Source organism: Somniosus microcephalus, unplaced genomic scaffold (assembly GCF_052327205.1).
Source record: "Somniosus microcephalus isolate GS21.2 unplaced genomic scaffold, FLI_Smic_1.0 unresolved_chr8, whole genome shotgun sequence".
In the NCBI taxonomy this organism is placed as follows: domain Eukaryota; kingdom Metazoa; phylum Chordata; class Chondrichthyes; order Squaliformes; family Somniosidae; genus Somniosus; species Somniosus microcephalus.
The window spans coordinates 10,432,374-10,456,794 of record NW_028225186.1 but is presented as its reverse complement, the minus strand read 5'-3'; the positions used below and the strand labels follow the sequence as shown (position 1 = coordinate 10,456,794).

Below are 24,421 nucleotides of genomic sequence, written 5' to 3'. Positions count from 1 at the left end.
GGGTCAGTTTCTGTGTGTTCAGTCGAGACTTATCACTGTGTCAGTTTCTTTGTTGTCGGTCAGGTTGTTGTGGGTGAGCCAGTTTATTTGTGTTCGGTCAGGTTGTGGTCAATGTGTCAGTTTCTGTGTGTTTGGTCAGTTTGTGGTCAGTGGGTCAGTTTCTGTGTGCTCGGTCAGGTTTTGGTCAGTGGGTCAGATTCTGTTAGTTCGTTCAGGATGTGTTCAGTGGGTTAGTTTCTCTGTGTTCGGTCACTTTGCTCTCAGGGAACCAGTTTATGTGTGTTCTGTCTGGTTGTTGTCAGTGGGTCAGTTTCTTTGTGTTTGGTCAGGTTGTGGTCAGTGTGTCAGTTCTGTGTGCTCAATAAGGTTGTGGTCAGTTTGTCAGATTCTGTGAGTTCGGTCATGCTATGTCCAGTGGGGCAGTTTCTGTGAGTTTGGTCAGGTTGAGCTCTTTTTGTCAGTCAACGTGTGTTCGGTCAGGTTGTGGTCAGTGGGTTTATTTCTGTGTGTTCGGTCAGGTTGTGGTCAGTGGACCATTTTCTGTCAGTTCCATCAGTGCATGATCAGTGGTACAGTTTCTGTGTGTTTGGTCAAGTTGTTGTCAGTGGGTCAGTTTCTGTGTGTTCAGTCAGGATTTGTTCAGTTGGTCACTTTCTGTGTGTTTATCCAGGTTGTGGTCAATGGGTCAGTCTCGGTGTCTTAGGTCTGTTTGTGGTCAGTGTGTGAGTTTCAGTGTTTGTTCTGTCAGGTTATGGTCAATGGGTCAGTTTCTGTGTGTTCTGTCAGATTGTGATCATTTGGTCACTTTCTTTGTGTTCAGTCAGCTTCTGGTCAATGGGTCAGTTTCTGTGTGTTTGGTCAGGTTGAGGTCAATGGGTCGGTTTCAATGTGCACCATCAGGTTGTGGTCATTAGTTCAATTTCTGTGTGCAAGGCCAGGTTGTGGTCAGTGAGACAGTTTCTGTGTGCTAATTAGGTTGTGTTCTGTGGGTTAGGTTCTGTGTGTTCGTCCTCGTTGTGATCAGTTGGTCAGTTTCTGTGTGCACCGTCAGCTTGTGGTCAGTGGGTCAGTTATTTTGTCTTCAGTCATGTTACATAAGAACATAAGAAATAGGAGCAGGAGTAGGCCAATCGGCCCCTCGAGCCTGCTCTGCCATTCAATAAGATCATGGCTGATCTGATCCTAACCGCCAATCCACTATCCCAGAACCATATCACAGAATCACAGAATCACAGAAACCCCACAGTGCAGTAGAGGCCATTTCGGCCCATCGAGCCTGCACCGACACATATCCCACCCTATCCCTGTAACCCCACGTATCTAATCCCCCTAACACTAAGGTTCAATTTATCATAGCCAATCAACCTAACCTGCACATCTTTGGACTGTGGGAGGAAACCGGAGCACCCGGAGGAAACCCACGCAAACACGGGGAGAATGTGCAAACTCCACACAGACAGTCGCCCGAGGCCGGAATCTAACAGAATTAGACACAAGAAATAGGTCAGTGGGTCAGTTTCTGTGTGTTCTGTCAGTTGTGGCCAGTGGGTAAGTTTCTGTGTGTTCTGTCAGGTTGTGGTCAGTGGGTATGTTTCAGTGTGTTCAGTCAGGATGCGGTCAGTGTGTCAGTTTCTTTGTGCACCGTCAGTTTGTGGTCTGTGGGTCAGTTTATGTTTGTTCGAACATTATGTGATCAGAGGTTCAGTATCTGTGTGTTCAGTCAGGTGGTGGTCAGTGGGTCTGTTTCTGTCTGTTCGGTCAGTTTACGTGCAGTGCATCAGTTTGGTTGAATTCGGTCAGGATGTGGTCAGTGTGTCAATTTCTGTGTGTTCGGTCTGGATGTGGTCAGTGGGCCAGTTTCTCTTTCTTCGGTCAGGTGTAGCCAGTAGGTCAGTTTGGGTGCGATTGGTCAGGTTGTGTTCAGTGGGGCAGTTTCTTTGTGTTCGGACAGGATTTGGTCAGTCTTTTGGTTCCTGTGTGTTCGTTCAGGTTGTGGTCATTGTGTCAGTTTCTGTTTGTTAGTCAGGTTGTGGTCAGTGGGTCAGTTTCTGTTGATTCGGTAAGGATGTGTTCAGTGGGTCAGTTTCTGTGTGTTCGGTCAGTTTGTGGTCAGTGTGTCAATTTCTGTGTGTTCGGTCAGTTTGTGGTCAGTGTGTCAGTTTCTGTGTGCTCGGACAGGTGGTGGTCAGTGTGTGAGTTTCTGTGTGCTCGGACAGGTGGTGGTCAGTTTCTCAGTTTATATGTGTGCTGTCAGGTTGTGGTCAGTGGGTCAGTTACTGAGTGTTTGGTCAGTTTGTGTTCCTTGTATCAGTTTCTGTGTGTTCGGTTAATTTTTGTCCAGGGATTCAGTTTATGCGTATTTGTTCATGTTGCAGTACGGAGATCAGGTTCTTTTTGTTCAGAAATGTGGTGGTGTTTGGGTCAGTTTCTGTGTGTTCAGTCAGGCCTTGGTCACTGTGTCAGTACCTGTGTGGTCGGTCAGGTGGTTGTGGGTGAGCCAGTTTATGTGTGTACGGTCAGGTTGTGGTCATTGTGTCAGTTTCTGTGTGTTTGTTCAGGTTGTGGTCAGTGGGTCACTTTCTGTGTGCTAGGTCCTGTTGTCGTCAGTGGGTCACTTTCTGTGTGTTTGTTCAGGTTCTGTTCATTGTGTCAGTGTCTGTGCATTTTGTCAGCTTGCGGTCAGTGGGTCAGTTTCTGTGTGTTCAGTCGGGACTTATCACTGTGTCAGTTTCTGTGTTGTCCGTCAGGTTGTTGTGTGTGAGCCAGTTTATTTGTGTTCTGTCAGGTTGTGGTCAGTGTGTCAGTTTCTGTGTGTTTGGTCAGTTTGTGGTCAGTGGGTCAGTTTCTGTGTGCTCGGTCAGGTTTTGGTCAGTGGGTCAGATTCTGTGGGTTCGTTCAGGATGTGTTCAGTGGGTCAGTTTCTTTGTGTTCGGTCATGTTGTGGTCATTGTGTCAGTCTTTCTGTGCTCGGTCAGGTTGTTGTCAGTGGATCAGTTTCTGTTGTTTCCTTCAGTTTGTGGTCATTGGGACAGTTTCTGTGTTTTCGGTGTGGATTTGTTCTGTTGGTCACTTTCTGTGTGTTTGGCCATTTTGTAATCAATGGGTCAGTTTCGGTGTGCGCAGTCAGACTGTGATCTATTTGTCAGTTTCAGTGTTTTTTCGGTCAGGTTGTGGTCAATGGGTCAGTCTCCGTGTGCTTGGGCAGGTTATGTTCTATCAGTCAGTTTCTATGTGTTATGTCAGGATTTGGCCCGCGGGTTAGTTTCTGTGTGCTCAGTAAGGATGTGGACAGTGGGTGAATTTCTGTCTGTTCAGTCAGGTTGTGGTCAGTGGATCAGTTTCTGTGGGTTCCGTCAGTGTGCGGTCAGTGGGTCAGTTGCTGTGTGTTTGGTCAAGTTGTCATTGGGTCAGTTTCAGTGTGTTCAGTCCCTGTTTGTTCAGTTGACCGCTTTTGTGTTTTTGGCCAGCTTGTGGTCAATGGGTAAGTTTCTGTGTGTTCGTTTCGTATTTGTTCAGCTGGCCACTTTATGTGTTTTTGGCCAGGTTTTGGTCAATGGGTCATTTTTATTGTGTTCGGTCAGGTTGTGGTCAGTGGGTCAGTTTCTTTGTGTTTGGTAAGGTTATGATCAGTGGGTCAGTTTATGTGTGTTCGGTCAGGTTGAGGTCATTGAGTCATTTTTTTGTGTTCGGTCAGGTTGTGATCAGTGGGTCAGTTTTTGTCTGTTCGGAAAGGATCTGGTCAGTGGGTCAGTTTCTGTTTGTTTCGTCATACTGTTGTCAGTGGGTCATTTTCTGTGTGTTTGGTCAGGATTTGGTCAGTGGTTCAGTATCTGTGTGCTCGGTCAGGTTTTGGTCAGTGGGTCAGTTTCTGTGTGCTCGGTCAGGTTGTGTTCGGTGGGCCAGTTTCTGTGTGTTCCATGAAGTTCTGGTCACTGGGTCAGTTCCTGTGTGTTTGGTCAGTTTGAGGTCAGCGGGTCAGTGTGCGTGTATTCGGTCAGGTGTGTTTTCATTGTGTCAGTTCCGTGTGCTCAATTCAATTCAATTCAATTCAATTTTATTTGTCATATATGCAGCAGACTTGTGTACTGCACAATGAAATGTTGATTTTTACGAGTTCTCACAACATTGGAATAAATATGGCATACAATGATAAAAATACTAATGGAAATACTAATAGAAAGACAGTAATAATAAATAAAACAACAGTAATAAATAATAATAAATTAATCGTTCATGTATCTTATGGCCTGTGGGTAGAAGCTGTTTCGAAACCTGTTGGTACGAGACCGTATGCTTCAATATCTCTTACCAGACGGGAGCAGGACGAAGAGGTTGTGGCTGGGGTGACTCACGTTTTTAATGATTCTCAGGGCCTTCCCCCGGCACCTCTCGGGTAGATATCCTGCACAGCAGGTAGTTTAATTCCTATAGTGTGTTGTGCAGCTTTCACTACCATCTGTAGAGCCTCGCGGTCTGTGGCGGTGCAGTTGCCATACCAGGTAGTGATGCAAACCGGACAGGATACTCTCGACGGTGCACCGGTAGAAGTTGGTGAGAATCTGGGGGGCCACTCCAAATTTCTTCCGTCTCCTGAGGAAGAACAGGCGTTGGCATGCCTTCTTGGTTACAACGTCGATGTGATGGGACCACCTTAAGTCCTCCGTAATGAATACACCCAGGAATTTGAAGCTGCTGACCCTCTCCACCTCAGCCCCTTCGATGTAGATTGGGGTGTGTCCCTCCCCCTGCCGCTTGTTATAATCCACGATAATCTCCTTTGTTTTGCTGATGTTGAGGGAGAGTTTGCTGTACATGCACCATTCCCCTAGGGCTCTTACCTCCTCCCTGTAACCTGTCTCGTCTCCATCTGTGATCAGGTCTACAACGGTAGTGGCATCAGCAAACTTGATGATGGAGTTGAAGTTGTGTGTGGCCACCCCATCGTGAGTAAACAGGGAGTACAGAAGGGGACTGAGCACACAACCCTGGGGAGTTCCGTGTTCAGGATCATTGTGGGGGAGGTGTTGCTGTCTATTTTCACCACCTGGGGCCTTCCTGTCAGGAAGTCCAGGATCCAGTTGCATAGGGAGGTGTTAAGTTCTAGCTCACTGAGCTTATTGACAAGATTGGAGGGGATAATGGTATTGAATGCTGAACTATAATCAATGAACAACATTCACACATAGGTGTTCCTCTTATCCAGCGCTGATAAGGCAGTGTGCAGTACAGTGGCGATGGCATCATCGCTAGATCTGTTTGGGCGGTAGGCAAATTGGAGTGGGTCCAGTGTGTCAGGTAGTAACGAGTTGATGTGGGTTTTGACAAGCCTCTCAAAGCACTTCATGATGACAGAAGTGAGTGCTATGGGGCGGTAGTCGTTTAAACAGGTTACTTTTGATTTTATGGGGATTGGAATAACCGATGTCATCTTGAAGTTGTGGGGACTACAGACTGGTACAGTGAATGGTTGAATACATCCTTAAACACGGCTGCCAGCTGGTCAGCGCCTGCTCTAAGGACACGCCCAGGGATTCCATCTGGACCGCGTGCTTTATGGGTGTTCACTCTCTCAAAGGTCTTGCTCACGTCAGCCACAGAGTTTGACAAGACCCGGTCGTCCTGAGCCGCGGGCGCCGTTGTAACAGGCCAGTTGTTGTTGGCCTGAAACCGGGCGTAAAAAGTGTTAAGCTCATCTGGGAGAGAGGCATTGCTGGGCATGACACAGTTGGGTTTCCCTTTGTAGTCTGTAATAGATTGTAGTCCACTCCACATCCTACGCGAATCTGTGCTGTGATAGTGTGACTCCACTTTGTCCGTGTATTGTCTTTTTGCATTTTTGATGGTTTTTCTGAGGTCGTACCTTGATTTCTTGTACTCGTCCATGTCCCCAGAGTTGAATGCGATGGACCGTGCTTTTAGCATAGCACGGATATTGCCATTTACCCATGGTTTCTGGTAGGGAAATGTTCGTACAACAATCCTCGGAACAACGTCGTCTATGCACTTGTTTATGAAACTAATGACTGAATCTGTATATGTGTTGATGTCATTGTCCAAGGCATTCCGGAACATATCCCAGTCAGTGGAATCAAAGCAGTCTTGTAACATAGCGTCTGATTTATACGACCAGCGTTGTTGAAATCTCATCACAGGCTTTTCCTGTTTCAGTTTCTGCCTATAGGTGGGTAGCAGCAGGATGGAGTTGTGATTTGATTTGCCGAAGGGAGGGTGGGGGAGGGCCTTGTATCCAGCCCGGAATGGAGTGTAAATGTGATCTAGTGTGTTCTTGGCTCGAGTTGGGCAGGTGATATGCTGATGGTATTTAGGCAGTACTTTCCTCAGCTTGGCTTTGTTGAAATCGCGAGCCACGATGAATGCAGCCCCTGGATGGGAACTTTCAAGCCTGCTAATGATCCCATACAGCTCGTTTAGTACCCTATTTGCGTTGGCCTAGTGGTGGAATATACACCACTGTAATTATCACGGATGAGAACTCTCTCGGGAGGTAGAATGGTCGGCATTTGATCATCAGGTGTTCAAGATCGGGTGAACAAGAAGATGTAAGTAGTTCCACGTTGGAACACCAAGAATTGTTGATCATAAAGCATACTCCACCCCCTCTATTCCTCCCCGAGTCTTTTGTTTGGTCTAGCCGGTGAATGTTGAATCTCTCTGGTTGAATGTCCGAAGCTTGTGTCGATGGATCAAGCCAAGTCTCAGTAAAAATCAAGACATTGCAGTTCTTAATGTCTCGCTGTAAGGTGAGCCTCCCTCCTTCATCCAGCTTATTGTCCAGTGACTGCACATTCGCCAGGAGAATAATCGGAGGGGTGGGGTGGTGTTCATGTCGCATCAGCTTCACTAATGCACCTGCTCGTCTGCCCCGCTTGCGCCGTTGTCGCGTCCTGATCACAGGAATGAAGTCAGGTAAGCAGGTGGGAGGGTTGATGGTAGTAGCAGCAGAATCACAGTTCGAAAAATCGGGGGTAAGTCCTATATCTCCGGACGATCTTATATCCAGAAGTGATTGACTGTCGTAGCAGATAAGTGAAGAAACAGTACTGACAGAATTGTTTAATAATAACAATAAAATAATTAATAAAGTGGAAAATTGTGGATGAGTTCGTAAAACAGCGGCTACCCTCATGAACCATACAGGTCGTTTAAACAGTAGAATATTTTTTTAAAAACAACTAAACTATTAATAATAAAACTAGAATGCTAAATACTAAACAGTAGAATACTAAAAAACAGCCAGGTTGTGGTCAATGGGTCAGTTTCTGTGTGTTAGGACAGGTGTTGGTCTCTGTGTCAGTTTCTGTGTGTTCGGTCAGGTTTTCGCCAGAGGGTCAATTTTTGGTTGCTCTGTCAGGTGGTGATCAGTAAGTTAGATTCAGTGTTATCAATAAGTTTATGGTCAGTGTTCAAATTTCTGTGGGTTCCATCAGTGTGTGGTCAGTGGGTCAGTTTTTGTTCGTTTGGTCAAGTTGTTTCAGTGGTTCAGTGTCTGTGTGTTCGGTCAGGATTTGTTCAGTTCGTCAGTTTATCTGTGTTTGGCCAGGTTGTGGTCAATGGGTCAGTTTCGGTGTGTTGGGTCAGGTTTTGGTATGAAGTCCCTTTTCTGTGAGCTCGGAGAGGTTCTGGTCAGTGAGTCAGTTTCAGTTTTTTTCATTCAGGTTGTGGTCAGTGGGTCAGTTTCAGTGTTTGTTCAGTCAGGTTGTGGTCCATGGGTCAGTTTATTTGTGTTCGGTCAGATTGTGCTCAGTGGGACATTATCAGTGCTTTCGGTCAGGTTATGTCAGTGGGTCAGCTTCTGTGTGATCGGTCAGCTTGTGTTCAGTGGGTCCGATTCTGTTTGCTCGGACTGGTTGTGGTCAGTGGTTAAGTTTATGTGTATTCGGTAAGGATTTGGTCAGTGGGTCAATTTCTGAGTCTTCGGTCAGGTTGTGGTCAGTGGGTCAGTTACTGTGTGTTCGTTCAGGTTGTGGTCAGTGTGCCAGTTTCTGTGTGATCGGTCAGTTGTGGTCAGTGGATCAGTTTCTTTGTGGTTGGTCAGGATCTGTTCAGTGGGTCCGTTTCTGTGTGCTAGATCAGGTTGTGGTCAGTGGGTTTCTTTCTGTGTGTTTGTTCAGGTTGTGGTCATTGTGTCAGTGTCTGTGTGTTTTGTCAGGTTTTGGTCAGTCGTCATTTTCTATATGTTCACTCAGGTCTAGGTCACTGAGTCAATTTTTGTGTGTTCAGTCAGGTTAAGATCAGTGTGACAGTTTCTGCATGTTCGGTCAGGTTGTTGGCAGTGTGTCATTCTCTGTGTGTTACATCAGGTTGTGGTCAGCGAGTCAGGTTCTGTGTGTTCGGTCAGGTTGTGGTCAGTGGGTGAGTTTGTGTGTGTTTGGTCAGGTTGTGGTCAGTGGGTCAGTTACTGTGTGCTCGGTCAGGTTTTGGTCAGTGTGTCAGATTCTATGAGTTCGTTCAGGAGGTGTTCAGTGGGTCAGTTTCTGTGTGTTCAGTCAGGTTGTGGTCAGTGGATCAATTTCTGTCGATTCCTTCCGTTTGTGGTCAGTGGGACAGATTCTGTGTGTTCAGTCATGTAATTGTCAGTGTTCCAGGTCATGTGTGTTCGGTCAGGATTTGTTCAGTTGATCACTTTCTGTGTGTTTGGCCAGGTTGTGGCCAATGGGTCAGTTTCAGTGTGCTCGGTGAGATAGTGGTCAGTGTGTGAGATTCAGTGTTTGTTCAGTCAGGTTGTGGTCAACGCGTCAGTGTCTGTGTGCTTGGGCATTTTGAGTTCTGTGGGTCAGTTTCTGTGTGTTTGGTCAGGATTTGGTCCGTGGGTCAATTTCTGGTTCTCAGTAAGTATGTGGACCGTGGGCCAGTTTATGTGTGCTCGGAAAGGTGGTGATCAGTGGGTCAGTTTCTGTGTTTTCGGGCAGTAGGTGAACAGTGGGTCAGTTTCTGTCTGTTCAGTCATGATGTTTTCAGTGGATCAGTTTCTGTGGGTTCCGTCAGTGTGTGGTCAGTCGGACAGTTTCTGTATGCTCGTTCAAGTTATTGTCATTGGGTCAATTTCTGTGTGTTCGGTCCGTATTTGTTCAGCTGGCCACTTTCTGAGTGTTTGGCCAGGTTGTGGTCAATGGTTCAATTTTGTTGTGTACAGTCAGGTTGTGGTCAGTGGGTCAGTTCCTGTGTGTGCATTCATGTTAATTTCAGTGGGTTAGTTTCTGTGTGTTCGTTCATGTTGTGGTCAATGGGGAAGTTTCTGTGTGTTCGGTCAGGTTGTCGCCAGTGGGTCAATTTTTGTTTGCTCGGTCAGGTTGTGGTCAGTTAGTCAGTTTCAGTGTGTTCAGTCAGTTTATGGTCAGTGGATACGTTTCTGTGGGTTCCATCAGTGTGTGGTCAGTGGGTCAGTTTCTGTTTGTTTGGTACAGTTGTTTCTGTGGTTCAGTTTCTGTGTGTTCGGTCAGGATGTGTTCAGTTGGTCAGTTTCTGTGTTTTCGGCCAGGTTGTCGTCAATGGGTAAGTTTCGTTGTGTTGGGTCAGGTTTTGGTAGGAAGGACCTTTTCTGTGAGCTCGGTCAGTTTGTGGTCAGTGGGTTACTTACAGTTTTTGTTCATTCAGTTTGTGGTCAGTGGGTCAGTTTCAGTGTTTGTTCAGTCACGTTGTGTTCCATGGGTCAGTTTCTGTGTGTTCGGTCAGTTTGTGCTCAGTGTGACATTATCAGTGCATTCGGTCAGGTTGTGGTCAGTGGGTCATTTCCTGCGTGATCGATCAGGTTGTGTTCAGTGGGTCAGCTTCTGTGTGTTCGGTCAGTTTGTGGTCTGTGGGTCCGGTTATGTATGCTCGGTCCGGTTGTGGTCAGTGGGTCAGCTTCTGTGTGTTCGGTCAGGATTTGGTCAGTGGGTCTGTTTCTGTGTGTTTGGCCAAGATGTAGTCAGTGGGTCAGTTTATGTGTGTTCAGTCAGGATTTGTTCACTGCGTCAGTTTCTGTGTGTTCGTTCAGGTAGTGGCCAGCGTGGCAGTTTCTGTGTGATTGGTCAGTTGTGGTCAATGGGTCAGTTTCTATGTGTTAGGTCAGGATGTGTACAGAGGGTCAGTTTTGGCGTGCTAGATAAGATTATCGTCAGTGGGTCCCTTTCTGTGTGTTTGTTCAGGTTGTGGTCATTGTGTCAGTTTATGTGTCTTTTGTCAGGATGTGGTCAGTGGGTCATTTTCTGTCTGTTCAGTCAGGACTTGATCACTGTGTCAGTTTTTGCGTGTTCAGTCAGGGTGAGGTCAGGTTGACAGTTTCTCTGTTTTCGGTCAGGTTGTGGGCACTGCGTCAGTTTCTGTGTGTTCGGTCATGTTGTGGTCAGTGGGTCCGTTTCTGTGTGTATCTTCAGAATGTTGTCAGTGGGTCAGTTTCTGTGTGTTCGGCCAGGATTTGTTCAGTGGGTCAGATTCTATGTGTTCTGCCAGGTTCTGGTCAGTGGGACAGTTTCTGTGTGCTCAGTCTGGCTGTGGTATGTGGGCCAGTTTCTCTGTGTTCCATCAGGTTGGGGTTAGTGGATCAGTTTCTGTGTGTTCGGTCAGTTTGTGGTCATTGGTCAGTTTGTGTGTGTTCAGCCAGGTTGTGTTCATGAGTCAGTTTCTGTGTCTTCAGCCAGGTTTTTGTCAGTGGGTCAGTTTCTGTGTGTATTGACAGGTGCTGGTCTACGGGTCACTTTTTGCATGTTTGGTCAGGTTGTCGTCAGTGGGTCAATTCCTGTGTGTTCATTCAAGTTGTGGTCAGTGTGTCAGTTTCTGTGTGTTCGGTCAGTTTGTGGTCAGTTGCTCAGTTTCTGTGTGGTCGATCAGGTTGTGGTCAGTGGGTCCGTTTCTGTGTGTTTGGTCAGGTTGTGGTCAGTGAGTCAGGATCTGTGTGTTCGGTAAGGTTGTGGTCAGTGGGTGAGTTTGTGTGTGTTTGGTCAGGTTGTGGTCACTGGGTCAGTTACTGTGTGCTCGGTCAGATTTTTGTCAGTGGGTCATATTCTGTGAGTTCGTTCAGAATGTGTTAAGTGGGTCAGTTTCTGTGTGTTCAGTCAGGATGTGGTCAGTGGAACAATTTCTGTCGATTCCTTCAGTTTGTGGTCAGTGGGTCAGTTTCTGTGTGTTCAGTCAAGTTTTTATTAGTGTTCCAGTTTCTGTGTGTTCGGTCAGGATTTGCCCAGTGTGTCAGTTCCTATGTACTCGGTCAGGTTGTGTTCAATGGGTCAATTTCTGTCTGTTCGGAGAGGATCTGGTCAGTGGGTCAGTTTCTGTGTGTATCGTCAAAACGTTGTCAGTGGGTCAGTTTCTGTGTGTTCGGCCAGGATTTGTTCAGTGGGTCAGATTCTATGTGTTCTGTCAGGTTCTGGTCAGTGGGACAGTTTCTGTGTGCTCAGTCTGGCTGTGGTATGTGGGCCAGTTTATCTGTGTTCCATCAGGTTGTGGTTAGTGGGTCAGTTTCTGTTTGTGCGGTCAGTTTGTGGTCATTGGTCAGTTTGTGTGTGTTCGGCCAGGTTGTGTTCATGAGTGAGTTTCTGTGTCTTCAGCCAGGTTGTTGTCAGTGGGTCAGTATCTGTGTGTTTTGACAGGTGCTGGTCTATGGGTCACTTTCTGCGTGTTTGGTCAGGTTGTCGCCAGTGGGTCAATTCCTGTGTGTTCATTCAAGTTGTGGTCAGTGTGTCAGTTTCTGTGTGCTCAGCCAGGAGTTGGTCATTGTATCAGTTTCTGTGTGTTCGGTCAGGTTGTGGTCAATGGGTCAGTTTCTGTTTATTCACTCAGGTTGTGGTTATTTTGTCAGTTTCGGTGTGTTCAGTCAGGTTGTTGTCAGTGGGTTAGTTTCTCTGTGTTGGGACAGGCTGTGATCAATGGGTCAGTTTCTGTATTGTGAGTCAGGATTTGGTCAGTGTTTCAGTTTCTGTCTGATCGGTCAGGATGTGTTCCTTGCGTAAGTTTCTGTGTGTGTGGTCAAACTGTTATCAGTGGGTCACTTACTGTGTGCTTGGACAGGTGGTGGTCAGTGGGTCAGGTTCTGTGTGTTCGGAGAGGCGGTGATCAGTAAGTCAGTTTCTGTGTGTTCTGTCAGGTTGTGGTCAGTGAATCATTATCTGTGTGTTTGCTCAGGTTGTGGTCATTTGGTCACTTTCTGTGTGTTCGGTCAGGGTCTGGTGAGTGCGTCAGTTTCTCTGTGCACCGTCAGGTTGTTGTCAGTGGTTCAGTTTTGGTGTACTCGGTGAGGTTGTGGTCACTTGGTCACTTTGAGTGTATTGGGTCAGATTGTGGTCAATGGGTCAGTGTTTGTCTGTTCGGACAAGTTGTTTTTAGTGTGTCAATTTCCATGTGTTTGGTCCAAATATGGTCAGTTGGTCAGTTTCTGTGTGTTCAGTCAATTTGTGGTCAGCGGATCAGTTTCTGTGGGTTCCGTCATTGTGTGGTCAATAGGTCAGTTTCTGTCTGTTCCGTCAAGTTGTTGTCAGATGTTCAATTTCTGTGTGTTCTGTCAGGATTTGTTCATTTGGTCAGTTGCTGTGTGTTTGGCCAGGTTGCGGTCAATGGGTCGGTTTTTGTGTTCGGTCAGGTTGTGCTAGGATGGTCAGTTTTTGTGTGCTTGGTCATGTTATGGTCAGTGGTTCAGTTTCAGTGTTTTTTCGGTCAGGTTGTGGTCAATGTGTCAGTTTCTGTTTGTTCGGTCAGGTTGTCGTCAGTTTGTCACATTCTGTGTGTTTGGTCAGGTTGTGGTCAGTGGGTCTGTTTCTGTGTTCTCGGTCAGGTTGTGCCCAGTGGGTTTGTTTATGTGTGTTCGGTCAGGTTGTGGTCAGTGGATATATTTCAGTCAGTTTCGTCAGTGTGTGGTCCGTGGATCAGTTTCTGTGTGTTCAGTCAAGTTGTCAGAATTTTATCAGTTGGTCAGTTTCTGTGTGTTTGTAGAGGTTGTGGTCAATGGGTCGGTTACTCTGCGTTCGCTCAGGTTGTGGTTTGAAGGTCAGTTTTTTGTGCTCTATCATGTTTTGATCAGTGGGTCAGTTTCAGTGTTTGTTCGGTCAGGTTGTGGTCAATGGGTCAGTTTCTGTGTGTTCGGTCATGTTCTGGTCAGTGATTCAGTTTCTCTGTGCACCGTCAGGTTGTATCAGTGGTTCAGTTTTGGTGTACTCGGTCAGGTTGTGGTCATTTGGTCACTGTGAGTGTATTTGGTCAGATTGTGGTCAATGGGTCAGTGTTTCTCTGTTCGGACAAATTGTGGTCAGTTTGTCAATTTCTGTGTGTTTGGTCCAAATATGGTCAGTTAGTCAGTTTCTGTGTGTTCAGTCAGTTTGTGGTCAGCGGATCAGTTTCTGCGGGTTCCGTCATTGTGTGGTCAGTGGGTCAGTTTCTGTCTGTTCCTTCAAGTTGTTGTCAGATGTTCATTTTCTGTGTGTTCTGTCAGGATTTGTTCATTTGGTCAGTTGCTGTGTGTTTGGCCAGGTTTCGGTGAATGGGTCGGTTTCTATGTGTTCGGTAGCTTGTGGTAGGTAGGTCAGTTTCTGTGTGCTTGGTCATGTTATGGTCAGTGGGTCAGTTTCAGTGTTTTTTCGGTCAGGTTGTGGTCAATGTGTCAGTTTCTGTTTGTTCGTTCAGGTTGTCATCAGTTTGTCAAATTCTGTGTGTTTGGTCAGGTTGTGGTCAGTGGGTCAGTTTCTGTGTGCTCGGTCAGTTTGTGCCCAGTGGGTTTGTTTATGTGTGTTCGGTCAGGTTGTGGTCAGTGGATAATTTTCTGTCAGTTCCGTCAGTGTGTGGTCCGTGGATCAATTTCTGTGTGTTCAGCCAAGTTGTCAGGATTTGTTCAGTTGGTCAGTTTCTGTGTGCTTGTACAGGTTGTGGTCAATGGGTCGGTTGCTTTGTGTTCACTCAGGTTGTGGTTGGAAGGTCAGTTTCTGTGTGCTCTCTCATGTTTTGGTCAGTGGGTCAGTTTCAGTGATTGTTCGGTCAGGTTGTGGTCAATGGGTCAGCTTCTGTGTGTTCGGTCAGCTTGTGGTCAGTGGATCATATCCTGTGTTTTCGGTCTGGATATGTCAGTGTGTGATACTCTGCATGTTCGGTCAGGTTGTGGTCAGTTGCTCAGTCTAGTTGAGTTCGGTCAGTATGTGGTCAGTGGGCCAGTTTCTGTTTGTTCGATCAGGTTGTGGTCAGTGGGTCAGTTTCTGTGTGATTGGTCAGTTTGTGGCCAGTTGCTCAGTTACTGCGTGCTCTCTCAGGTTGTGCTCAGTGGGTCAGTTTCACTGTGTTCGTTCAGTATTTGTTCAGTGTGTCAGTTTCTGTGTGCTCGTTCAGGTTGTGGTCATTGTGTCAGGTTCCGTGTTTTCTGTCAGGTTGTGGTCAGTGGGTCAGTTTCTGTGTGTTCAGCCAGGTTGTTGACAGTGGGTCAGGTACTTTGTGTTTGGTCATGTTGTGGTCAGTCGGTCAGTTTCTGTGTCTTCACTCAGGTCATGGTCAGAAGGTCAGTTTCTGCATGTTTTGTCAGGTTGTGGTCAGTGGCTCAGTCTGGTTCAGTTCGGTCAGGTTGTGGTCAATGGGCCAGTTTCTATTTGTTCTGTCATGTGTTGTCAGTGGGTCAGTTTCTGTGTGTTCAGTCAGGTTCTGCTCAGTGGGTCAGTTTCTGTGTGTTCAGTCAGATTGTGGTCAGTGGGTCAGTTTCTATGTGATTGGTCAGGATGTGGTCAGTTGCTCAATTTCTGTGTGCTCGTTCAATTTGTGGTCAGTGTGTCAGTTTCAGTGTCTTTGGTCAGGTTGTGGTCAGTGGGACAGTTTTTGTGTGTTCAGTCAGGTTGTGGTCAGTGGGTCAGTTTCTTTGTGTTTGGTAAGGCTGTGGTCAGAGTGTCAGTTTCTGTGTTTTTGATGAGGTTCTGGTCCGTTGGTCGGTTTCTGTGTGTTCGGTCAGGTTGTGTTCAGTTGGCCAGTTTCTGCATGTCCGGCCAGGTTATCATCAGAAGGTCAGTTTCTGAGTTTTGGGCAGGCTGTGATCAGTGGTTCAGTTTGGTTGACTTTGGTCAGTATGTGGTCAGTGGATCAGTTTCTGTTTGTTTGGAAAGGTGGTGGTTAGTGGGTCAGTTTCTGTGTGATCGTACAGGTTGCTGTCAGTGTGTCAGTTGCTGCGTGGTCTGTCAGGTTGTGGTCAGTGGGTCAGTTTCTGTGTGTTCGGTCAATTTGTGGTCAGTGGGTCAGTTTATGTGTGATCGGACATGTTGTGGTCAGTGGTTTTGTTTCTGTGTGTTTGGTCATGTTGTGTTTAGTGGGCCAGTTTCTGTGTGTTTTGTCAGGTTGTGGTCAGTGGGTCAGTTTCTGTGTGTTCAGTCAGGACTTGGTCACTGTGTCAGTTTATGTGTGATCAGACAGGTTGTGGTCAGTGGGTCAGTTTCTGTGCTTTCGGTCTGGTTGTGGTCAGTGGGTTCGTTTCTGTGTGTTCGGTCACTTTGCGGTCAGTATGTCAGTTTATGTGTGTTCAGTCACGTTGTGGTTAGTGTATCAGAATCAGTATGTTCGATCAGGTTGTGGTCAGTGTGTCAGTTACTTTGTGTTCGGTCAGGTTGTGGTAAGTGAGCCAATTTAAGTGTGTTACGTCTGGTTGTCTTCAGTGGTTCAGTTTCTTTGTGATTGTTCAAGTTTTGGTCAGTGGGTCAGTTCTGTGTGCTCAGTAAGGTTGTTGTCATTTTGTCAGATTCTGTGAGTTCGGTCATGTTGTGTCCGGTGGGTCAGTTTCTGTGAGTTTGTTCAGGTTGAGCTCATTGTGCCAGTCTTTGTGTGCTCGGTCAGTTTGTGGTCAGTGGGTTTGTTTCTTTGTTTTCGGTCAGTTTGTGGTCAGTGGATCATTTTCTGTCAGTTCCATCAGTGTTTGATCAGTGGTACAGTTTCTGTGTGTTCGGTTAATTTGTTGTCAGTGGGTCAGTTTCTGTTACTTCAGTCATGATTTGTACAGTTGGTCACTTTCTGTGTGTTTGTCCAGGTTGTGGTCAATGGGTCACTTTCGGTGTCTTAGGTCAGTTTGTGGACAGTGTGAGAGTTTCAGTGTTTGTTCCATCAGGTTTTGGTCAATGGGTCAGTTTCTGTGTGTTCTTTCAGATTGTGATCATTTGGTCACTTTCTTTGTGATCGGTCAGCTTGTGGTCAGTGGGTTAGAAGCAAATAGATTTCAGGTGGACGCCTACCCGCACTTGATGCTGTGGGTTCCTGAACATGTCCTTTGTGATCCCGCCTAAAAAATGTCATCTTGTACGAAAAGATTGCCTGGCGTGGAAGTGACCTGAATTTCAAAGAAGCAAGGAGGAAAGACTGCATTGTTCTGCTTGCTGGCAGGACGTTTTTCGCAGTTTCCCTGGTGGTATAGTGGTTCGGATTCGGCGCTTTCACCACCGCGACCCGAATTCGATAAACCGGTCAGGAAAATAGTGCGTTTTCTGGCAGTTTAAAATGCCAGCAATCAAAGCCCACACGCGAAACAATGCTTCAACTTTTCAACTTTCCACACCGCTGCTGTTGCCTCAACAGTCAGCAGCGCATCATTCGGTACCGAGGTGCAACATTCACTTGCCTTGCCTTCTGTAAAATGCCTGCTGTTTCAAAGTCAGCAGGAAATGACATTGGGAACAAGACACTTGAAATGGCCACATTTATGTGTACCTCACAGTGTCAGAACAGTCACGGTTATTATCCGCCTTCCATGTATTATTTTGCCGAATTCATCTCCCTAACAAACTTAGCTGATCATAGCACGGCTATCAGTCAACTCATTGCCAGTGTGAAAAATGCCACATTAGCAACGTGTGCAAGACTCGAATGACAGAGTACCTGGGCCGTGATAACTTATCCTGATATTCAGGAGGCCTTATCATTCGCTGCATAAGACAATTCTACCTCTGGTTACCATCCCTTCTGCCATTGGAAAGCGTTTGTCTTTATTTCCTCTATCAAAAGCCATTGTAATTTTGCAAGCCTTTATTAAATTTCCTCTTAGCCTCCGGAGGAAAGCAATTCCAGCTTGTCCACACCATCAACATAACTGAAGTCGCTTGTCCCTCGGGCCACACTATAAGACGTCAAACGAGTTCTGTATGTCGGGGAGTCAAGGGTTATGGGGAGCGGGCGGAAAAGTTGCGTTGTGTCGAAGATCTCATCAGCCACGAACTTATTAAATGGCGGGGCTCGAGGGGCCGAATGGCCCAATCCTGCTCCTATTTATTCTTTTGGGGAAGGTTAGTTTCTTAATTATGTAATTTTTGAGCAGCTAAACAACGTTGGCAGGAAACTCCCACGGCACCTAGAAAAGTGCAAAATCTTAGCTCTGCCGTGAGCTCATGCACCTGAGAGGTTAACCCTGTGATTCTCTGTCCACAGATCTTCCAGGACCTTCGAAGTGTTTCCAGCATTTAGTCAACAATTCCAGATGCAGTATCTGCTGCATTTTGCTTTTTATGTTAACGCAGTGTCCCCGCTTGTATTAACAAAAGCCAAAAATAAATTGTAGCTACCAGAAAATGGAATTTGTTAACTCGGCGTTCATTGGTGGTTCAGGGGTAGAATTCTCGCCTGCCACGCGGGGGACCCAGGTTCGATTCCCGGCCAATGCAGGTTAACCTTTTAAACAATTCATTTCATAGCAAACACATCACTTGAGCATAAATAATATATTAGCTGTATCTGTGCAACTGGATCAAGGGTATGAATGTTCTGCTCCTGTTCCTGTGCAACAGTTTTCAGGGGCTGAATGGCATCCTGTTCCTGTGTAACAGGCTCGATTCTTACTCTGACAGACATTGCTCACTTCCTCGTTAGTATAGTTGTGAGTATCCCCACCTGTCACGCGGGAGACCGGAGTGAAATTCCCCGACGGGGAGGAATTTTAACATCCCCAATTTTAAACCTTTGGGCAGCACCTTAACGTGCTCCTTGGAAAAGATCAACAGCGAAAAATTGAACCTAAAATAATTTTAAACGGTGAGGAACTGTATAAAAACCTCCTGCATCAATTCCTCGTTAGCATAGTGTTCTCCTTCTGTTTGTCTTTTGTGCGGGGCACTGCGGAACGAGAGAGGACAGGGAAATGCAGATAACAGCGGGAGAAAGCACGTCTGATCTTTCAAGGGGACAGCACTGGCACGATTGGCCGAATGGCCTCACACTGTACTGCAAGCGTCCATGAATCATAAGGATATCTGAGACATACCCACACAAAGTGAGCACACATCTGTGTTCGTGTATGTGTTTGAGTCTTTGTCTCAAGCAGTGCATTACTATTTCCTCTGTGTTGTCCTTGATATTTTGGTGCTGATTATTCAATATCCCGACGGCTTTTCTCTGACTGTGTATCACTGAGAAAAGCACAGAAGCAAATAGATTTCAGTTGGACGCCTACCCGCAATTGATGCTGTGGTTTCTTGAACATGTCGTTTGTGATCTCGCCTAAAAAATGTCATCTTGTACGAAAAGTTTGCCTGGCGCGAAAGTGACCTGAATTTCAAAGCAGCAAGGAGGAAAGACTGCATTGTTCTGCTTGCTGGCAGAATGCTTTCCATAGCTTTCCTGGTGGTCTAGTGGTTAGGATTCGGCGCTTTCACCGCCGCGGCCCGGGTTTGATTCCCGGTCAGGGAACCAGTGCTTTTTCTGGCTGTTTGAAATGCCAGCAATCAAAGCACCCGCGCGAAACAATGCTTGCACCTCATCAACCTTTCAACTTTCCACGCTGCTGTTGCCTCAACAGTCAGCAGCGCAACATTCGGTACCGAGGTGCAACATTCACTTCCTTGCCTTCTTTAAAATGCCTGCTGTTTCAAAGTCAGCAGGAAATGACATTGGGACCAAGACACCTTAAATGCCCACATTTATGTGTACCTCACAGTGTCAGAACAGTCAAGGTTATTATCCGCCTTCCATGTATTATTTTGCCGACTGCATCTCCCTAACAAACTTAGCTGATCTCAGCAGGGCTATCAGTCAACTCATTGCCAGTGTGAAAAATGCCGTGTGCAAGACTCGAATGACAGACTACCTGGGCCGTGATAACTTATCCTGATATTCAGGAGGCCTTAACATTCGCTGCATAAGACAATTCTACCTCTGGTTACCATCCCTTCTGCCATTGGAAAGCGTTTGTCTTTATTTCCTCTATCAAAAGCCATTGTAATTTTGCAAGCCTTTATTAAATTTCCTCTTAGCCTCCAGAGGAAAGCAATTCCAGCTTGTCCACACCATCAACATAACTGAAGTCGCTTGTCCCTCGGGCCACACTGTAAGACGTCAAACGAGTTCTGTATGTCGGGGAGTCAAGGGTTATGGGGAGCGGGCGGAAAAGTTGCGTTGTGTCGAAGATCTCACCAGCCAGGAACTTATTAAATGGCGTGGCTCGAGGGGCTGAATGGCCCAATCCTGCTCCTATTTATTCTTTTGGGGAAGGTTAGTTTCTTAATTATGTAATTTTTGAGCAGCTAAACAACGTTGGAAGGAAACTCCCACGGCACCTGGAAAAGTGCAAAATCTTAGCTCTGCCGTGAGCTCATGCACCTGACAGGTTAACCTTGTGATTCTCTGTCCACAGATCTTCCAGGACCTTCGAAGTGTTTCCAGCATTTAGTCAACAATTCCAGATGCAGTATCTGCTGCATTTTGCTTTTTATGTTAACGCAGTGTCCCCGCTTGTATTAACAAAAGCCAAAAATAAATTGTAGCTACCAGAAAATGGAATTTGTTAACTCGGCGTGCATTGGTGGTTCAGGAGTAGAATTCTCGCCTGCCACGCGGGCGACCCGGGTTCGATTCCCGGCCAATGCAGGTTAACCTTTTAAACAATTCATTTCATAGCAAACACATCACTTGAGCATAAATAATATATTAGCTGTATCTGTGCAACTGGATCAAGGGTATGAATGTTCTGCTCCTCTTCCTGTGCAACAGTTTTCAGGGGCTTAATGGCATCCTGTTCCTGTGTAACAGGCTCGATTCTTACTCTGACAGACATTACATTGCTCACTTCCTCGTTAGTGCAGTTGTGAGTATCCCCACGTGTCACGCGGGAGACCGGGGTGAAATTCCCCGACGGGGAGGAATTTTAACATCCCCAATTTTAAACCTTTGGGCAGCACCTTAACGTGCTCCTTGGAAAAGATCAACAGCGAAAAATTGAACCAAAAATAATTTTAAACGGTGAGGAACTGTATAAAAACCTCCTGCATCAATTCCTCGTTAGCATAGTGTTCTCCTTCTGGTTGTCTTTTGTGCGGGGCACTGCGGAACGAGAGAGGACAGGGAAATGCAGATAACAGCGGGAGAAAGCACGTCTGATCTTTCAAGGGGACAGCACTGGCACGATTGGCCGAATGGCCTCACACTGTACTGCAAGCGTCCATGAATCATATGGATATCTGAGACATACCCACACAAAGTGAGCACACATCTGTGTTCGTGTTTGAGTCTTTGTCTCAAGCAGTGCATTACTATTTCCTCTGTGTTGTCCTTGATATTTTGGTGCTGATTATTCAATATCCCGACGGCTTTTCTCTGACTGTGTATCACTGAGAAAAGCACAGAAGCAAATAGATTTCAGTTGGACGCCTACCCGCAATTGATGCTGTGGTTTCTTGAACATGTCGTTTGTGATCTCGCCGAAAAAATGTCATCTTGTCCGAAAAGTTTGCCTGGCGCGAAAGTGACCTGAATTTCAAAGCAGCAAGGAGGAAAGACTACATTGTTCTGCTTGCTGGCAGGATGCTTTCCATAGCTTCCCTGGTGGTCTAGTGGTTAGGATTCGGCGCTTTCACCGCCGCGGCCCGGGTTCGATTCCCGGTCAGCGAAAGCAGTGCTTTTTCTGGCTGTATGAAATGCCAGCAATCAAAGCACCCGCGCGAAACAATGCTTGCACCTCATCAACCTTTCAACTTTCCACGCTGCTGTTGCCTCAACAGTCAGCAGCGCAACATTCGGTACCGAGGTGCAACATTCACTTCCTTGCCTTCTTTAAAATGCCTGCTGTTTCAAAGTCAGCAGGAAATGACATTGGGACCAAGACACCTTAAATGCCCACATTTATGTGTACCTCACAGTGTCAGAACAGTCACGGTTATTATCCGCCTTCCATGTATTATTTTGCCGACTGCATCTCCCTAACAAACTGAGCTGATCACAGCACGGCTATCAGTCAACTCATTGCCAGTGTGAAAAATGCCGTATGCAAGACTCGAATGACAGAGTACCTGGGCCATGATAACTTATCCTGATAGTCAGGAGGCCTTAACATTCGCTGCATAAGACAATTCTACCTCTGGTTACCATCCCTTCTGCCATTGGAAAGCGTTTGTCTTTATTTCCTCTATCAAAAGCCATTGTAATTTAGCAAGCCTTTATTAAATTTCCTCTTAGCTTCCAGAGGAAAGCAATTCCAGCTTGTCCACACCATCAACATAACTGAAGTCGCTTGTCCCTCGGGCCACACTGTAAGACGTCAAACGACTTCTGTATGTCGGGGAGTCAAGGGTTATGGGGAGCGGGCGGAAAAGTTGCGTTGTGTCGAAGATCTCATCAGCCACGAACTTATTAAATGGCGGGGCTCGAGGGGCCGAATGGCCCAATCCTGCTCCTATTTATTCTTTTGGGGAAGGTTAGTTTCTTAATTATGTAATTTTTGAGCAGCTAAACAACGTTGGAAGGAAACTCCCACGGCACCTGGAAAAGTGCAAAATCTTAGCTCTGCCGTGAGCTCATGCACCTGACAGGTTAACCTTGTGATTCTCTGTCCACAGATCTTCCAGGACCTTCGAAGTGTTTTCAGCATTTAGTCAACAATTCCAGATGCAGTATCTGCTGCATTTTGCTTTTTATGTTAACGCAGTGTCCCCGCTTGTATTAACAAAAGCCAAAAATAAATTGTAGCTACCAGAAAATGGAATTTGTTAACTCGGCGTGCATTGGTGGTTCAGGAGTAGAATTCTCGCCTACCACGCGGGGGACCCGGGTTCGATTCCTGGCCAATGCAAGTTAACATTTTAAACAATTCATTTCACAGCAAGCACACCACTTGAGCATAAATAATATATTAGCTGTATCTATGCAACTGGATCAAGGGTATGAATGTTCTGCTCCTGTTCCTGTGCAACAGCTTTCAGGAGCTGAATGGCATCCTGTTCCTGTGTAACAGGCTCGATTCTTACTCTGACAGACATTTCATTGCTCACTTCCTCGTTAGTGTAGTTGTGAGTATCCCCGCCTGTCACGCGGGAGACCGGGGTGAAATTGCCCAACGGGGAGGAAATTTAACATCCCCAATTTTAAACCTTTGTGCAGCACCTTAACGTGCTCCTTGGAAAAGATCAACAGCGAAAAATTGAACCTAAAATAATTTTAAACGTTGAGGAACTGTATAAAAAACTCCTGCATCAATTCCTCGTCAGCGTTGTGTTCTCCTTCTGGTTGTCTTTTGTGCGGGGCACTGCGGAACGAGAGAGGACAGGGAAATGCAGATAACAGCGGGAGAAAGCACGTCTGAACTTTCAAGGGGACAGCACTGGCACGATTGGCCGAATGGCCTCACACTGTACTGCAAGCGTCCATGAATCATATGGATATCTGAGACATACCCACACAAAGTGAGCACACATCTGTGTTCGTGTATGTGTTTCAGTCTTTGTCTCAAGCAGTGCATTTCTATTTCCTCTGTGTTGTCCTTGATATTTTGGTGCTGATTATTCAATATCACGACGGCTTTTCTCTGACTGTGTATCACTGAGAAAAGCACAGAAGCAAATAGATTTCAGTTGGACGCCTACCCGCAATTGATGCTGTGGTTTCTTGAACATGTCGTTTGTGATCTCGCCTAAAAAATGTCATCTTGTACGAAAAGTTTGCCTGGCGCGAAAGTGACCTGAATTTCAAAGCAGCAAGGAGGAAAGACTGCATTGTTCTGCTTGCCGGCAGGATGCTTTCCATAGCTTCCCTGGTGGTCTAGTGGTTAGGATTCGGCGCTTTCACCGCCGCGGCCCGGGTTTGATTCCCGATCAGCGGAACCAGTGCTTTTTCTGGCTGTTTGAAATGCCAGCAATCAAAGCACCCGCGCGAAACAATCCTTGCACCTCATCAACCTTTCAACTTTCCACGCTGCTTTTGCCTCAACAGTCAGCGGTGCAACATTCACTTCCTTGCCTTCTGTAAAATGCCTGCTGTTATCAAAGTCAGCAGGAAATGACATTGGGAACAAGACACCTTAAATGCCCACATTTTTGTGTACCTCACAGTGTCAGAAGAGTCACGGTTATTATCCGCCTTCCATGTATTATTTTGCCGACTGCATCTCCCTAACAAACTTAGCTGATCACAGCACGGCTATCAGTCAACTCATTGCCAGTGTGAAGAATGCCACATTAGCTCCGTGTGCAAGACTCGAATGACAGAGTACCTGGGCCGTGATAACTTATCCTGAAATTCATGAGGCCTTAACATTCGCTGCATAAGACAATTCTACCTCTGGTTACCATCCCTCCTGCCATTGGAAAGCGTTTGTCTTTATTTCGTCTATCAAAACCCATTTTAATTTTGCAAGCCTTTATTAAATTTCCTCTTAGCCTCCAGAGGAAAGCAATTCCAGCTTGTCCACACCATCAACATAACTGAAGTCGCTTGTCCCTCGGGCCACACTGTAAGACGTCAAACCAGTTCTGTATGTCGGGGAGTCAAGGGTTATGGGGAGCGGGCGGAAAAGTTGCGTTGTCTCGAAGATCTCATCAGGCACGAAATTATTAAATGGCGGGGCTCGAGGGGCTGAATGGCCCAATTCTGCTCCTATTTATTCTTTTGGGGAAGGTTACTTTCTAAATTATGTAATTTTTGAGCAGCTAAACAACGTTGGAAGGAAACTCCAACCGCACCTAGAAAAGTGCAAAATCTTAGCTCTGCCGTGAGCTCATGCACCTGAGAGGTTAACCCTGTGATTCTCTATCCACAGATCTTCCAGGACCTTCGAAGTGTTTCCAGCATTTAGTCAACAATTCCAGATGCAGTACCTGCTGCATTTTGCTTTAAATTGTAGCTAACAGAAAATGGAATTTGTTAACTCGGCGTGCATTGGTGGTTCAGGGGTAGAATTCTCGCCTCCCACGCGAGTGACCCGGGTTTGATTCCCGGCCAATGCAGGTTAACATTTTAAACAATTCATTTCATAGCAAACACATCACTTGAGCATCAATAATATATTAGCTGTATCTGTGCAACTGGATCAAGGGTATGAATGTTCTGCTCCTGTTCCTGTGCAACAGCTTTCAGGGGCTGAATGGCATGCTGTTCCTGTGTAACAGGCTCGATTCTTACTCTGACAGACATTACATTGCTCATCTTCCTCGTTAGTGTATTTGTGAGTATCCCCACCTGTCACGCGGGAGACTGGGGTGAAATTCCCCGACGGGGAGGAATTTTAACA

The 24,421-nt window shown here is 46.3% G+C and overlaps 2 non-coding genes across 2 annotated transcripts; both read left to right on the top strand.

Annotated features, from left to right (window-relative positions):
• Positions 1 to 21,917: 21,917 nt before the first annotated feature.
• Positions 21,918 to 21,988, top strand: trnag-acc (transfer RNA glycine (anticodon ACC)). The gene has a single exon. It is a non-coding gene; the product is annotated as a tRNA-Gly (tRNA).
• A 2,078-nt stretch (positions 21,989 to 24,066) lies between these two features.
• trnag-ccc (transfer RNA glycine (anticodon CCC)) lies at positions 24,067 to 24,137 on the top strand. The gene has a single exon. It is a non-coding gene; the product is annotated as a tRNA-Gly (tRNA).
• Positions 24,138 to 24,421: the final 284 nt, after the last annotated feature.